At 35.0% G+C, this 18476-nt stretch overlaps 1 long non-coding RNA gene across 2 annotated transcripts; it reads right to left on the reverse strand.

The window, feature by feature from the left end:
- Positions 1 to 586: 586 nt before the first annotated feature.
- On the reverse strand, positions 587 to 17421 carry LOC109433968 (uncharacterized). 2 transcript variants are annotated; one of them, XR_002135760.3, is made up of 3 exons: positions 17108 to 17421; positions 9578 to 9655; positions 587 to 835 (listed from the first exon to the last, which is right to left on the reverse strand). It is a non-coding gene; the product is annotated as an uncharacterized LOC109433968 (long non-coding RNA). The 2 variants fall into 2 exon arrangements; XR_012497616.2 differs by lacking the exon at positions 9578 to 9655.
- Positions 17422 to 18476: the final 1055 nt, after the last annotated feature.

The raw sequence follows: 18476 nt of genomic DNA on the forward strand, positions 1-18476 counted from the left end.
ATCTCGTGAGCTCAGAATCACAGGGATATACTATAACACTGTCACAATTTCAAGGTTAAATGAGTTTGGAAAACTTCCCTAGAATTTCAAGTTCTCACTTTCCTTGTAACAGGTAATGGATGGCCAGGGTCACAATTTCTAACATAGCAGTGGCCAGCTAAGGGCATTTGCAAACACTTTTTTTTTCCCCAAAATAAACTGTATACTGATGATTTTCTCTTAAAGGCAGTATCTGTGTTCTTTGTGGCTTGTCCTCTGTGTTCTGCAGACCACCTGAAACATTGTGCTTAACAGGTGGGCAATTAATGAATGAATGAGGTAGTCTGGGAGAAGTTAGAGATCAAAATGCCTAGACCCATTCTAAGAAGTTAAGCAACTATCAGTTAAGAGAAAGAGCTGCTGAAAAAGAGAAGAGCTGCTCACTGGAGCCCTATCAGAATGTTTTCCAAGGCAGCTGCACAAATATCCCCACCAGAGTAGGGCAGCTTTCTTTCTGTAAATGTTTGGAAAATACAGCCCCTAGGCTTTTGCTTCCTGCTGTAGATCCATAGGGTATATTATTGCCCAACAAACAGAACACTCTGTGTCTGATTGCTCAGGGCTTTATTTTATTTTATTTTTTCTCTAGAGTTTGCATTAGGGGATGTTTTTCGAAATGTTTCTAAAGGTCATTTGAAATATTTTTGAAACTAAGAAAATAATGAGATGCCTGGAAATGCTGAGACACTTCCTTTCAAATTGATAACCGAAAACACAATAAGCTTTATGTATGTGTCATTATCAAGACAGCCTTCATTTTCTGCAGAGATGCTCTCTCCCAGAGGAAGCAACATGCCTGAAATAGACAGAGTTAATAATAATTAGTGCTGAAGTTCTTAGGATATATGTTGCTATACTCCTATCCTAACACAGTTTGTATATTTCCAAGAATACTTCATTTTCTGCCACAGGTAATTTCCAATAATTAGAGAAGAGTTAGTAAAATACAGAACAGCAAAATCCTCACAAATATGCAACTAATGATTCACCCAATGTTAAGATTCTTGAACACAAGACTCACTTTTCCTTCAATAAACAAAAATATCATTTAATATAAAATGTGCTAAAAGCAATACTTTTCAATTCTAATGAAATCAGTAATGGTGATGTTGATGATGAAAACACAGAAGGTCCCCGAGTTCAACTTATGATTTTCAGATTTTACAAGGTTGCAAAAGCAATATACATAATAAATTACACAAGACATTCAACACTAATAAAGTAGGCTTTTTGTTAGATGATTTTGCCCTACTATTGGCTAATGTAAGTGTTCTGAACATTTTTAAGGTAGGCTAGGCTAAGTTAGATATTTAGTATGTAAGGTGTATTGAATGTATTTTTCTTATTAGTTTCAGGTGAACAAAACAATGTAATAGCTAGACATTTACACCCCTCACAAAGTGATAACCTCCCTCCCCCAATCTACTAACCCTCTGATATCATATATAGCTGTTACAATTCCATTGACTCTATTCCCTATGCTATACTCCACATCTCGTGACTATACATAAATATATTATATTTGACATTCCATATTATTCAGCTTCAGCTTCAGGTGTACAGCACAGTGGTCAGACATCTACACTGTCCATGAAGTGGTCTCCCTAATAAGACAGGTGCTCATCTGACCCCTTACAAAATCTTTACAACATTATTAAATGTATTTTTTAAATTAGTTTCAGGCGCACAAAGCAATGTAATAGTTATACATTTATCATTTATATCCCTCACACAGTGACAACCTCCTCCCCCATCCACTACCCCTCTGACATCGCACACAGCCGTTACATTAACACTGTCTCTATTCCTCATGCTGTACTCCGCTTCTTGTAACCATATGTGTGTGTGTGTATATATATATATAATTGTAGTTGACATTGATTATCTTACAAATATGTTCAGTTTACTATGAGTTTATCGGGATGCAACCGCATTATAAGTCAAGGGGCATCTCTAATCATAACAGAATTAATATGCTTCCATTTGGGGAGTATAGTTATTTACTCATGAACAAGTTTGTGATATTTACTGTTTATAAATCAGGACAAATTATCTATTGTAAAAGATTAAAATTAGTAGCAAAAATAAAAATTTTACTTAATAATGTTGACACTCACTAATAAAATTTTTGTCAAAGTAATCCATTCTAAGGAGCGTATGAGAGAGAAGACAGAAATCATTGTTTAGAGCTGAAATGAACCACTGAGATCATTCCATTTAACCTCTTACTTTTTCACAGGAAGAAACAAGAGGCCCAGAGTGCTGATATTTTTTGTCTAAAGCAATTTTAGTGTCAGTGTTGGGACTAGACCCAAAATTGCATTGATCTCCAAACTGGGGAAGCAAGAAAGCAGTAAAGTCAGCAGGCATTGCCACCTTCTTTTGGAGCACGTAAATTTTGGCCTTCCAACTTGGTTAGAGCAGTGTCCATTCCTCTCTTCTCTAATTTGTGTTCTTTCTTCTTTCTGCATTTATTCTTTATTCCATTTCCAAATAATGGGAATGCAAGAGTGAAAAAAAGTTGAGGCAGAAGCATTTAGTACTAGGGTGATCTATTAACTTAGGGTGGACATGCTCTCTCTGTATTTAAAATAAACTTCTGATTCCCCCATATGCAATAGGAAGGCTTCCGGAATCCTGAGGTCACTCCATATCAGGATAAGATGGAATAAATGCCATATAGAGAAGAGCTTACTATGGACCAGACACTGTTCCAGCCCTTTATATGGATTATCTTATTTAAGTTACCTACACTCTATGAGGTAGTTATCACCAATGATATAAGTAAACTACATAAGATTTTAAGTGATTTACACAAATCACATAAGTACTACAGTTGAAGCCAGAATTTCAGTCCAACACTTATGACTCTAGAGATAGTCTGTTATGAAGATTATGCCAATTCTATCATTAAAGATTGCATTTACAGTCAATTTTTTAAAGTTTGATTTTGGTTAATAATTTCAACCTTATGCACCATGTCTTTTACCACAACTAATAAGAAGTAAATATCACTGATAGGGATTTTAGTTCCTTTGTCTTGAGGCTGGGAGGCAATGTCTATAGAAATGGAATCCATCAGTCTCTTCAAAAAATAGTGCTTATTTTGCATATCAGGCATCAAAATACAACATGAAGCAAGAGAGATATACAGAGGACAAGTTATATAATACATAAATAATGAAAAATAAAAATTCAGGATTATATCACCTATCTATCACATTTAGAAATTGTTCATGAATTCTCTTAAAAAGTAGAAGAGATGGTAATTTGATGATTAGAAAAAAGAAAACAGGTTTTTTCTAAACATGGAAATATGAAGAATGATTCCTAAGAAATATTGAATGCTGAAAACAGTGAGCGTAGAAGACCTCCATTCTCCAATATTGATTACAGTAGCGGGAAGGCCAAATTTCTTTTGAAGGTATTAAATTTCTTGAGGGAGATTCCCCTGGGGCAGTGAGTAAGATGAGAAAGAACATCTCTCTTTAGCTCTCAAAAGAACATCTTACCCATTTTTATTTCTTATTCTTCCCTGAAATAACAATGAAAAGGTCAAGGAATTTTTTTGAAAACCTGTGCTATACACATACTAAAAGAAGTTTCTACCATATTTTTAAATAAATGACAATGAGATTAATAACAGAAAGACCTTCCAGAACATATAACATGGGATATGATTTAAAGTCTTTCCTTTCCCCCCAACATAATTCAGGAAATTAGAACTGAATAATGAAACTTCTTATTAACTCTAAAATGGAAAACAGCAATGAACTTGGCACTGACTTTCATGTATCTCATTTCTATAACCCAGTGTACTTCCCCTTAATCAAAATTGGAAGCAAACATTTTTATATCCATGTAATTCAGTATATAATTGATTAAGGACTTCTGGGCTATTTTCTTACAAAATGTATGTGCATATTCATATTAGCGCATTAGTCTTAGATGGAAAAATTTGCTGGGTTAATTCTCTTTGTTCTATTCTAGGACAGCACATATAATTAGCCTTTTAACTAACGCTTGCTGAGTAGGGTGAGTCATATACAAATATGCATTTGCTCCAGTTTGCAGAAGTAAGAAAACTGGTTCTCACCTCCAGTGTATGCATGATACTTTAAATCTCAACCCCTAAATCACTGAGGATTTTAAAGTTCTCTTCCTTACAGTTCTCTGGGATTGATCTGTTGTAATTTAATCTTTATTAAATAACCACTCCTAAGGGTATCAAAGTAAGTTTACTTACCATGATTTGATTGATACTGGGTCTTAATACAAAAAAAAAAATTCTAACACAGTTTGTGTCATGCATAATATTTTCACATATAGCAACAATTCGTGTTCATGGCAGGCACCACAAATATTTGTTGAATAAATGGATGAATGAATCCCTTTCAGTGCAACAGTTCAGAAGTATTCTATCAAAATGAAATTAGAGCTAGTTGAAATCGGGGCCTTTGGAGTGTCAGACAGAGGTGAGTGGAACAGCTGGAGGTGATTCACAGGCCAATAAATCCAAAGGAGAAACTCTCAAAGACAAAATCTCTAGTTAACTGCTTTGCATAGCACCTTGGATAGAAGATCATAAAATCATAAAAAAATATGTGTGTGGACCTTATAAATTGAAATTATTGAGTGATGACACTGGTTTTGTTATTATGTAAATGGGAATTCTGTCAATTATGGATTATTGCTCTGGGAACAATACTAATGGTGAATTATCAGAACTGACATTTAATAATCCTCGGGGAAAAATGGTTAATAAACCTCTGTATTTTAGATATTGCAAAGGATAAAAAGATATATAAGGAGCTGACTCCCAAGATCATGAAACGCAGTTTTTATGGACAAAAATAAGAAGTAAATGCATTATAATCTTCAGAACATTCTCAGGGGTTTATTACTGCTTCCCCCATAGCAAGCTGAAACTCTGGTTCCAAAGGCCCTTGAGGAAATTTAGTAAAAAGGCAGTGAGGTGGCTGTGAACTTTGGTCTATTTTTATTACTCCCTGCAAATTCTCTATGGTTTTCACACAAAGTAGTGCTGGAAAGAATGGCACCACTAAATAATTTTATTCTGGCTTGTGTGTGTTTTTTTGTTTGTTTGTTTGTATGTATGTTTTTTATATACCTAGAAGCTGCTGTTTTGAATTTCTTAGAAGAGATTGTACATGTCAGCGTTTCTAAGAGTAGTGTGAACACCCATGTGGAGATTCTTTCCAAGATGGTGGGCCTGGAGGAAACACCTATGGAACAGATACCATGACTTGTCATTTCATTTCCTTCCTGATACCTGGAAAGATGAGGGCACTAAAAGATGGTGCTTGGGAAGTTTTCTGATGTAAACATTTGAGTTGATAAATAGAAAAAAGAGTACACTGAGAATTCACCTTCCAATTTAGCATGTTAAAACTTTTTTTTTTTAATACAGCTATAGATAAAGAGTTACATAATTTTTGCTTCGTAGGGAGACGATTCAGTATACAGACTGCAGATAAAGTCCCAGTTCTAACACTTATTAAATGTACAACCTTGAAAAGTTAGCCTTTTTAGTTCTCAGTTTTTTCATCTGTAAAATGGGGATAGTAATAATACCTACTTTGTAGATAGCTTGAAAGTTAAATGAGATAATCCATGTTTACTATTTACTACAAAATGTCTGGCATACAATGAGCGCTCAAAAGTATGATGATGATGATGATGATGATGATGATGATGATGATGATAATAATTGTGTTCTTATAGAGCTCAAGTTGTATTCACACTTATCATCTTATTTTTCTACAAATTGCTATAAAATAAGCAGTAGCCTCATTTTCTGATAGGCTTGGAGAGTAAGATTTCATGAAACCAAAGAAAAAAAACGTTCCTTAATTTAAAAAAAAATGTACAAATTAGGAAGAATAGCTTAGAGAAAGGAAGGTATTCTTGTGTTGGTGCATTCATGGTTGAGTTATTCTACCCTTAGAAGCTAGAGAAAGAAGCAAAATAACAAACCTTTCCTGTGAATATTGGTGGGGATATTTAGTCGACTTAGAATAAGTGACTTAGATCACAGAGTAATTTAGTCACAGATGGGAAACAAAAGCTTCATAAGTATTAAATCCCTAATGTCAAGTTGGCATCTTTTCCATTTTTACACTCTTCTTTCCAGTACTTGACAATGGCACATTAAGAACACTAAAGTCAATTCCAGGTAAGATGGTGGAGTAGGTAAATGTTGTGCTTGACAGATGCATATGCAGAGTTCAAAACACTGGTTATAAGGATATTCTGTGATCTCTATGAGAACATCAACAAAGAGATAGGAAATACAAAAATGGATATAGGAAACATAAAAAAGAACCAATCAGAAATAAAGACTATAATAACTAAAATGAAGAATATGTGAGAGAGAACTAATAGTAAATTAGATGAAGCAGAGGATTTAATCAGAGATATAGAAGATAAGGTAGCAGAAAACACCCAATCAAAACAGAACAAAGGAAAAAAGACTCTAAAAAAGTGAGGAGAGTTTAAACGGTCTCTGGGACAACATCAAACATACCAACATTCACATCATAGGGGTACCAGAAAGAGAAGAGAGAGCAAGAAATTAGAAACCTAGTTGAAGAAATAATGATGGAAAACTTTCTTAACCTGGCCAACGAAATGGATATTCAAGCCCAGGAAGTACACAGAGTCTCAAACAAGATGAACCCAAACAGGCCCATACCAAGACACATCATAATTAAAGTGCCAAAATTTAAAGACAAAGAGAGAATCTTAAAAGCAGCAAGAGAAAGGCAGTTGGTTACCTACAAGGGAGCTCCCATAAGACCGTCAGCTAATTTCTCAACAGAAACATTGCAGACCAGAAGGGATTGACACGAAATATTCAAAGCAATGACCTACAGCCAAGATTAATCTACCCAGCAAAGCTATCATTTAAATTTGAAAGATAGATAAAGAGCTCTCTAGACAAGAAAAAGCTAAAGATGTTCATCATGACCAAACTAGTATTACAAGGAATATTAGAGGGACTTCTTTAAAACCAATAAAGAAGAAAAAATGTAAAATAAATATGAATAATAAAATAGCAATAACTACATATTTATTAACAATTACTTTAAATGTAAATTGATTTAATACTACAAGTGAAAACATAGGGTGAGGTGAATGGATGATGAGGATACTGCCTACAAGTGACTCACTCCAGATCAAAAGATACCCACAGACTGAAAGTAAAATGGGGAAAAGATATTTCATGGAAAAAAGAAAATCTGATATAGCCATACTTATACCAGATTAAATAGACTTTAAAATAAGGCTATTACAAGAAACAAAGAAGCACCTAGCAATCCCACTTCTGGGTATTTATCTGAAGAAACCCAAAACACTAATTCAAAAAGACATATTCATCCATATGTGCATTGCAGTATTATTTACAATAACCAAAATATGTATGCAACCTAGGTCTCCATCGATAGATAAATGGATAAAGAAGAAGTGGTATATACAGAGGGTGCCAAAAAAAAATGTATACACTTTTTCAGAAAAGAAAAAAAAAACTGTATTAAAATTGTAATGCTCAATATATAATGATAATGAAAGATGAATACAAGTCATGTGTATACACTTTTTGGTACTCCCTTTTTATACAATGGAATGTTACTCAGCCATAAAAAATGAAATTTGCCATCTGCAATAACGTGGATGGACATAGAGGGTGTTGTGCTAAGTGGAGTAAGTCAGACAGAGAAAGACAAATGCCATGATTTCACTTATATCTGGACTCTAAATAACAAAATAAATGGACAAATAAAACAGAAATACACTCATAGATACAGAGAACATTTTGATGGTTACCAGATGGGAGGGAGTTTGGGGGGATGAGTGAAAAAGGAGAAGGGATTAAGAAGTACAAATTGGTAGTTATGAAATAGTCATGGAGATATAAAGTAGAGCATAAGGAATGTAGTCAATAGTATTGTAATAACTATGTATGTGGTCAGATGGGTACTAGATTTATCAAGGTGAACACTCCTTGAGTTTTATATATGTCCAACCACTATGCTATATACCTGGCATTAATATAATACTATAGGTCAACTATAATTGGAAAATAAAAAATATATATATATTAAAATAAAAAAATAATAAAATTTTAAGGCTAAGCATATTTCAAATTTTACTACATACTTATAGGTAATATCTATCATTGCATGGTAATGACAACACAAGTAATAGATAATGACAGTTACTGCTCTTTCGGGAAACACTAGTGCTCTGTGCATGCAGTGCCAAGCTTAGTCAGTACACCCAGTAGATTTAACAGGAAGGAAACAAGCATATTTGATATAAAATTTTTGGCTGTAAGCAACTTTCCTAAAAATGTTTGTGCCATTTAGCAACATTTAGATTCTCCCTGTTCTTGTACCTATGATCTTTGGTATGTTGTTATAAAGATCAGAATGTGGCTGGACGCTGAACTGCATCTCTTGCCAGGGATATTTGTTTTCAATCTGCAAAGGTTCTGGTGTGTTGTTTAGTCACTTTGGTTTGAATTAAAGTTGAGTTAATCTTACCTAATCAACTTTGTTGATCTCTCTTCTCCTCTTGCTTCCTCTGGGTATTCTTGCTTGATCCTCAGTCAAGGTCAGGTGTCCAGTTATATGTGCAAGCTGTGTTCATGTGTTTGTTTGTTTTTTCCTTTAGGGCACTTTTCTTTGTTAGTAATTCATGTTTGTAACTGGACTTATTTCATTAATGCCCAACTACCCTCACCAAATGGTAATTTCAGTCAGAACGAAGACTGGATTTTCTCTGCTCACCAACATTTCCCCAGTCTGCCATGGTGCTGGGCACCACCAAGGATACAGCCAAAAAATATTTGTTGAATGAACACATGTTTTGAATAGATGGAGAAATGGGGCCTGGGCTCATCACAAAAGGTTTACCCAGGTTCATTTTGGGAGAAAAGGTTTATCTGGAAATAATATTAATGGTTATATATATTTCGTCTTCATAAAACTTCTGCTCAATAAAAAAATTCAGGCTTTCTCCCCAAATAGATCTTTTATTTTGGGTGGAAGGAGTCCCTGAGTGATTGTTCATAATGGTACACAGAAAATACATAAACCAATGAATTCAAGTGTCAAACTGATGATGGGTTCTTATATTTCAATAATGGTTGGAAACATGTGATACCTGAATTTGCCTCATTAGTTTCATATGTAAGGTCTGCCCTAGACGGCCTCGTCCTTCCTAAGGTTTTTGACCCACAGTTCCATGGCAAACAGCTTGATGACTAGTCCAGTTAAAGATTTATGAGAAAGAGTAGTGGGAATGTTATGAACATAAGGTCTATGCCCTTCCTAAGAAAAATGAGCTCTTGTTTTTTTTGTTTTTTGTTTTGTTTGTTTGTTTGTTTGTTTGTTTTTAATTATAGTTTTAAGCCAGAAAGCTGCTGACTTGATAACCCTTCATTCAGGGTGTTAGGGATATGGTTAAGGACTCCCCAGTTGTTTTTAGGAATTACCAAATGCCTCTCCTGTACCTTCAAATCATTCTGTTGTCTTCAGTACCATTATGTCTTCTTCCCATCCTGTTTTGACTCCTTGTATCGTGGCTGCTCCTGTTGGAGAAATTTTGCCATTGCCACGACCTACATGAGAATGCCAATGCCATCCCAAGGGATGCTGTCTGTGTGGACTACTAAAGTGCTAGAACAGTGCTGATTCCCATGAAAGAAGAAGATTCTCCCCAACTTTTAGACATGCCTTTTTATCTGAAACCTGAACGTTCACAAGGTCTCTAGGGAATCGTTCCCAAAAAATCTTACCCATACTCCTCACCCAGAATTCCACAGTAATTCTGTGGAAAACACATGCCAGACTTACGTCCCTATACTGATGCTAAAGAAGGGAGGATGGTGCATGTTTTAAGTCATCACATGTTTTTCTTCTCCCCTATCCCTTCCTGCTACAAAGAGGGCAGAGTTTGAACGCAGAAAATTGTCCCTTTCCTTAGAGTGACTTAGGCAATTGATGTCTTTTAACTTAGTCATAATGTCTTCTTACCTTAGGCAGCATTGGCAATAGCACAAATGTGCAGGGGTACCCTGAGAATAGACAAATTTTATCATTTTCACCATTTTTTCTCCATCTCTTATCCTTCCTTCCTCCTTGTGGAAGTTAGGACCTTCTTAGTGTTCAGTGTCTAAACATTGTGTCTTTGTGCTTTCTGGCTCTCCAAATAGCTTCATATCATTTCCTACCTTTCCAAAGCAAAAGGTCCCTTCAGGTCAGTCCTTAACAAGCTGGGTGTTTGTCTGATGTTAATAATTCACAGTAAGGGATAATGAGCAATTGATAACAGAGGTTTGATATTGCCATGATACATTTCTATTTAAAACATTTGACAGTATAAATGAATTCCAACTGAAAATATTTAGAAAAAAGTTATCCTGCTTGTTTCTTTCAAAGAGTAACATATTGGAATCAAAACTTCAGTCCCACAATTCCCTTTCAAGCTTGGTTCTTATCATTTCAACTGATTTTGCAGCACTCTGGACATAGTAAGGGGAAGAAGACAGGTTTTATTTAGTATAAGAACTCAGTAAAATGTTAGATTTTGAAACCTAGAAACATATTTATTTAAAATTTGAAAACATGCCAGTATAAACAAAGGTACATTTTCAAGCAAAATTTAAATTTAAAAACAAACCAAACCAAAATAAAATAAAATAAAAAAACCAAGAACACCTATTTAACTGTCTCAATCCTTAATTATTTTTAATAATGTTCAAAGCCCAATTTTCTCTTTTGGTGTTAAATATCTTCTCATATATGTCAATAGAAAAAAATGTTTATTAAGTATTAAAATTCCTCTATACAGTGGTGGAATAAATTATTTGTTGTCTTTAATTTCCAGGTGTCTACAGCTGAAACCCTGATTTCCATAAGAAGGCAAACTTTCTCATTATTGGGCTTGGCCATGAAAGAGACTGTTTAGACAGGACCTTGGTGAATCTATCACCACATTCTTCTGCTTAAAGAAACGTATAGTCACGGAAATATTTGCTTGACAACTGAGTAAATCCAACTCTGATACATGTCTATCACAGTTCACAGCATATCTAGGTGTGGAATGACGAATCATAATTCAAAAAGGCAGGCTGAGGGGAAGAAAGCCCCCAGTTCTAGTTACACGTAAGGTATGCAGTCACAGTACATGGTGTTGGAGAACTTTCAGTCAGTCAGGTGGAACAAAATCGGCAAAGAGTTTTGTCATAGCTCTTAATCTAATTCAGCAGTTTTCTTGAAGTATATCTAAAAAACGCAAATTCAGTAAACAGGCAACAAGTAGTGCTAGGGATTTAGTTAGGCAGTGGTTAAAGAAAGGGGAGTGAATAGCCCCTAGGAACCAACATATTGATATTTTACCTGATATTTTAATGAAAACTGGAAAGAGAAAGTTATATTCATTACATATTTTAGAATGTGTTAGCATGGCAAAATAGAAAATACACTGAATCTGGAGTTAGAGGATAGGAATTTTGTGCAGTTTCCTCCAATTGCTACCTACTTGAATTTTTAAAAGCATTCATTCTTTCAGTTTATTCATCTATACAAGGAGTTTAAATGGCCGACCTTCCTCATAGGGAAGATGTGAGGATAAATGAGTGGGTGCATATAAAAAGACATTTAAAGATAAATGCTAAGAAGAGAAACAAAATAAGAGAGTCCAATACTGGTAATATGATGGAAGCAAGCAAAGTGGAGGGAGATGTCCAGAAGAAAATTAAATTCCGCATTCGGATATAGAGAGAGGTAGTTTAGACTGGAGACACAATGAAAAAGCTAATCAGCCTACATGAAAAATGTTTGTTGGCATGAGAGATTAATCCCAGATTATAATCACTTCTCATTGCCCTTAAAATGCAAATTAATTCTCTTGATCTCAGCTCTTTAGTTATTCTGTATTCTTAAAATCTTATTAAAAACTAAATTAGTTATTAATAGGAGTCCATGTGAAATGAAATTATTTTCTAGAAGGTGAATTGACAAATGGAGGAATGTAACACTGTAGACCTGCAGTAATAAACTGAAGCCTGCGTAAGTCAGCATGTCCAATCCTTTTATATGTACTTATTGTCCCTGAGGGGAGTAAAGAAACTAGCCATTCTTAAACACCCACCTCAGGTCAGGGAGTGTGTCTATTTCAACCAATCCTCACAGGCATCTTATGAGGAAGGTGCCATTCATATAGGGGGAAATAAACATCTATTGAGGTTTGGTAGACTGATAATATAGGTCTTCTAAAGTCACTTAGAAATTCTTAACTGGTTATGTTAAAGAAAAAAAATCTCACTGATGAGCAAATAGAAGTTGGTTTTATTCCTATACTATTGTCAGCAAGATGGGAGAGGGAGAGTTCAAGTCAAGTCTGACTAACCAACTCTGCTGAGACAAAGGGCAGAGGGTTTTTACCATGTTTCCCTGAAAATAAGACCTAGCCAGACAATCAGCTCTAATGCATCTTTTGAAGCAAAAATTAAGATAAGACCCGGTCTTATTTTAATATAAGACCAGGTAATATAATATAATATAAAATAATACCGAGCCTTATATTAATTTTTGCTCCAAAAGACGCATTAGAGCTGATGGTCCGGCTAGGTCTTATTTTCAGGGAAACATGGTAGTGCTGAGATGAGCTAGGTGGAAGATACTGGAAGACATTAGGAGGGCTGATGATCCATGAGATGGAAGGAGCACAATGAGTTCTCCCTCGGCTGCAAACCTTTTGCTGTGCTACTAGGCCTGTTGCTAGTTGAGGCCCAGCCACCCAAGTTAGGCTCCTCCCCTCCCACAGAGACTCGGAGATAGGGGTGCTACATCTTTGAATGTTTAAATTTCAAAGAGGTGGTTAACACATCCTTGAGAAAGACATTTTCTGGGTTGTAAAACTGGCAAGAGGCTGAGAATAGGTTTACATATATTTTAAAGGAGTAGAGAAAACAAATTACAAGTTTTCTAAAATAAATGCTCTAAGAAAAGGAACGGCAGAGGCCTACAATCAGGAAGAAACCTGTTTAAAGTTTAGCCAAGCTCTGGGGAACATTCCTACTACCTCAGGCAATTTAAAATTTACAATTGTCATGCAAAACGTTAAACAAAGATACCAAAACCAAGAAAACCGCAGGCTCTAGCTGGGACCTATTAAATCTGAAAATCAGTATTTCTGGTGACTTGGGCACCAGATAAAGAACATATCATATGAAATCTGCCTTTCAAACAAATTTTTCACTGTACAATACCATATTGTTAACTATATGCACATTGTTGTACAGCAGGTCTCTAGAACTTTTTCATCATACATGACTGAAACTCTAACCCATTAGAAAATATGGTGCATACATTAAATGGAGTATTATTTGGCCTCAGAAAAGAAGGAAATCTTGTCATATCCTACACTGTGGATGAAATTTGAGAGCATTATGCTAAGTGAAATAAGCCCATCACAGAGAACAAACACTGCATAATTCCACTTAAATGAGATATCTAAAGTGAGCCTCAGCATTTTTAAAAGCTGCTCAGGCATTTGAGAGCTGTGTCTTGAGATCAAATGTGTAGGTGTTTGGCATAAGGTAACACTCTAAACCCCTTGACTGAGCTATGAGGATATTCCTCATCTTCCACCATTCCACCTTCCTTACCCCCATTTTTTTGTGTGTGTTTGTTGTTGTTGTTGTTGTTTAATTGGCAAGCATTATTTTAGATTTGGTGATGATATACTCACTTCAGTTTTAGTGCTGGTGTAACCTCTGAGTACTTAGTTATGTTCTGTCACACACTGTTGGTTGCCAACTCCAACTCTCTTCCCCTCCCCTTTATGGTTTATATATTCTCAGATTTGCTTGGGCAGTGACACACTCGGTAAACAGACTCCTCCACAGATTCATGAAATGAATTATCATTGATCAACAGTAAGATGAGTGTTTCCCCTCTGCTAAGTAAACATGACCTAGTACTCGCAAATAAGATGTAAGAGAAATGTCCTGAGATGCTACTGGGCAGGATTTTTCTCCCTGGAACAAAGAAATAATGAGAATCCTTGTCTCTTTCTTTGTACTTTGGATGAATTGGATAGCAAATGATGCTTAGAGCTGAGGTAGCCCTCTTGCAACCAGGAGGTAAGCTAAATGTTGAAAAATCAACTACTGAAGATGGCAGAGTGGAGAGTTAGAAAAAGCCGAGTCCTTACTGGTATCATTATGTTACTGTACCAAACGAAGAATCACCTACTTCCAGGTTACTTCTAATGTGTGCAAGATTTCTTTTTCTCACTAAGCTAATGTTAGTTAATTGTTATCGTACCTTGTTATTGCAATGGTAACCATTCTACTGGATAATGTAATAACATGGTAAGCCAAAAACTGAAAGATATGTAGAGGTTGCAGAAGTCATCATAAGAGAAAAGAGAGTGCTCTATCTACGTCCTTGCACATGGCCACAATGCATCTCTCTTTTTACAACATAATAGTAAAAACACTTACTATAGATTCCCTTGTTTTAAAATTATTGATGTGTGTGTCTCCCTTCCCTATTGGGATGTGATCTCCTGGAGGGTGAATGCTATGTTTTATTTATCTTGGAATCCCTTCCAGCCCTAATTTAATTCTTTGCATGTGCCAGTTGCTCAGTAAGTGTTGGATTGAGTGAACTGAAGTTTGAAGTCAGCAGCTGAGTGATTTATGAAGACTGGAATGAAGTGTGAGTTGAATGAGGTTCTCCATGGAGATAAAAATGGTGGTTGGATTAAACACATCTTTAAAAAAACACTCTATGAAATGAATGTCAAGAGATCTCTTTCAATTGGTCTTTGTACCATCACCACTATCCCATCAACACTTGAATGATTAGGTTTAGGTAGAATAATCAATCTAGAAAATCCATTTAACATTTCTTTGCTTCAATGATTAACACCTGGTACTCCTGAATAGTTTACTGGAATTGCTGTCTTATTTTATTTGTTTTATATTGATTACCATTTTTTTCCCATGCTGTTTCCTACCCTGAAGCATCATGTGAAACTACTGGCTGCACCTCAATCTCTCTCACCTCAGCAATAGAAACATCACATCAGTTTGGCTCACTTGCCCTCCAAGGACAGTCATGTGCACTGATAGTGGAGTTAAAAATAACTCTCTCTGTTTGGAATTCAAGTTGGATAGGAGACTCAACAACCACTAAGGCCACAGCCTTTCAGAACTGTCAACTGCCACTCATGGGACTTAACATAGCTGCAAGGCATGTCAATACTAAATATTTTCCCCACAGCCTAAAATAATTCAAAAGGAGGAAGGGAATTTGCCTAGGGCATGAACTCACATGCTCTTCTTTTTCAGTTATGTGAATTCTCATTTAACATCATTTAATTGCATGTAGACCCCTAAAGTGTCATAGGAGGCTCTATAGTCATGTAATCTTTGGCAGTAGGGAGGTCAATGCCTACATAATCCATCACACAGTATTAATTATTCAATTTTTAAAGGTTGCCAGGCGTTGGGATTTCACTAATATTGAAGAGAACCTGACTTGATGTTTATCAGCATTAGAATAAAGCAGTTATGTCATCTGATCAGTTAAACTCTGTGATACTGCAATAAATGGTGTATCTATCTGACCTTGTCAAAGGAAAATGAATAGCCATTTAGAACAGACTAAAAATAAAATTTTAATTGTCAGGACTAAAAATTAACAATTATATACACAACAGATTTCGAGACTTTATTCTCTCTTTGACCGTCAGTCTTCTCCTAAGTTCTTATCAAGAAGGCTCATTCCAACCATAAGACTGCCACTGCCCAGCATTCTTACCTTTAGCAACTCTATCAACATTTTTGCAGGGGCACCTATTGTCTTATTTTATATATAACTTTGTGAGAGGGCTTAAGTGTGGCTCCTTGCTTTTTCTATAAAGTGATGCCTATAGTTCTCATGTCTCAGAAAACTTGTTTTCATGTTGATGTGGTCTATAAGCCAGATAAGGATAAATCTGACAAAATATGCAAGGTCTGTATGTAAGCTGAAATCTACAAAGCATTGCTGAGAGAATTTTTTTTTAAACTATAAATAAATGGCTATTTTTCCATTAGTCAAAAACCTCAGTCTTGTTAAGATGTCAGTCTCTCCAATTGAATCTACAGATTCAATGAAATCTCAAACAAATCCAAGCAGGATTCTTTTTGTAGAGATTTACAAGTAGATTCTAATACTCTATAAAAATTCAAAGGACCTAGAATAGCTAAAACATGTCTAAAAAAAAAACCCCAAAAAACAATAAATTTGGAAGACTGACACTATCTGATTTCAAGACTTATTCTAAAATGACAATAATTTTAAGAGTGTGGTGTTGGTGTCAATACCAACAAATAAATCTATGAAACAGAACAGAAAATACAGTAATAACGCCACATATATTTTAGACAACTGATTTTTGACAAAGCTGCAAAGGTAATTTGATGCAGAAAATGTTTTTGTTTTTTTTTTTGGTTAAAAATGGTGAGGCAACAATTAGAGTTCCATATGTCAAAAAAAAAAAAGTCAAAGAAAAAGGAAGAGAAAGAGAAAAAGATAGAACTTCGATCCATAGCTTAGAACTTTTACAAAATTTATTTAAAAATTTAATAAGTGTGAAACCTAAAACTGTGAAACTTGTAGAAGAAAACAAAGGAGAAAAATATTTTTGACTGAGTTAGACAAAGATTTCTTTGATCACAGTAAGTGACATTTAGATGACACAAAGTATAATGCATCAAAAAAGAAAAAATGATGAATTATACTTCATCCAAATTAAAATATTCTGCTCTTTAAATACATCAGCAAGGGAATCAAGAGACAAGCAAATATTTGCAAATCATAAATCTAATAAATTATATCTAGAATATAAAACCGGTTCAAGCTCTTGAATAAGAAACAAAACTAATAAAATGAGCAAAATATTTCAACTGACACTTCACCAAAGGTGATATGAGGTATGACAATTAAGTTCGTGAGCTCATCCTAGAAAAAGTGCTACATACCTCATTGCTGAATATCACCACAGACACCTTTGAAGTACTCCTCTTGGGAAGCTATGCACCCATGCCAGCGCCTAGTCCACCCTTCAAAGCAATTTTGGAACTCTTTTTCTGGAATGGCCATCAGAGCTGTCGTCGTATTACCCTTGATGTCCTGAATGTTATCAAGATGTCTTCCTTTCAATATTTATTTTATCTTAGGGTAAAGAAGGAAGTCATTGGGGGCCAGACCAGGTGAGTAGAGAGGGTGTCCTAATACAGTTATTTGTTTACTAGCTAAAAATTCCCTCACAGACAGTGCCGTGTGAGCTGGTGCATTGTGGTGAGGCAAGAGCCAATGAATTGTTGGCAAAAACTTCAGGTCGTCTAACTATTTCATGCAGCCCTTTTGATACTTCAAAATAGTAAACTTGTCAAGTTGGTACAAATTCATAATGAATAATCCCTCTGATATCAAAAATGATTAGCAACATTGTTGCAACAAGTTTGCAAACTTAATTGTCTGACCTGGTAAATGGGTAGCAATGCTCAATATTATAAGTTATTAGAGAAATCCATATTAATACTACCCTTAGATACCTAATGGAATGATTGCAATTAAAAATGATGGTCTATATCAAGTATTGACAAGGATATGAAGGAACTGGAACTCTCAAGTACTGCTATTGGCAATGTAAAGTAGTACAACCACTTTGGAAAACAATTTGGCAGTTTCTTTAAAAATAAAAGTAAAATCCACCTACCATATTATCCAGCCATTCCACTCCTAGGTATTTATCAGAGAAATTAAATTACATAATATATTCATACAGAGACTTGTACAAAAATGTTTATAAATATTTGATTTGTAATAACCCCAAACTAGAAATAACTCAAATGCTCATCAATAGACAAATAAATAAGCCATTTTTGGTATATCCGTAAAAGGAAACATAATTCAGCAATAAAAAGGAATATATACAAAATTGTGAATGAATTTTCCCCAAATTATGTTTTGATTAAGGAATCAGACAAAAAAAGGGTATATACGATGTGATTCCATTTATATAAAATGCAAATTAATTTATATGACTGAAAGTAGATTAATGGTCTTCTGGGGAGAAAGTTAGGAGGGGTAGGAGGGAGGGATGTGTTATGAGAAAAGTTTTGGGGTTCATTAATATATTAATTATCTTCTTTCTGGCAATAATTCTTTGGGTATATACATATGTCAAAACATAGCAAATTGCACATATACCAGGAATGCAAAAAAAATGTATACACATTTTAAGAAATGTTATCATTTCTTAGTTGAATTGAGTTATGGTAGCAATGTGTAGTATGACGTTCGCTCATCATTCTGACTTGAATGGTTCTCTCTAAATTTGTCTGG

This window comes from Rhinolophus sinicus, chromosome 17 (genome assembly GCF_057876585.1).
Source record: "Rhinolophus sinicus isolate RSI-liver-muscle chromosome 17, RSI-T2T, whole genome shotgun sequence".
In the NCBI taxonomy this organism is placed as follows: Eukaryota; Metazoa; Chordata; class Mammalia; order Chiroptera; family Rhinolophidae; genus Rhinolophus; species Rhinolophus sinicus.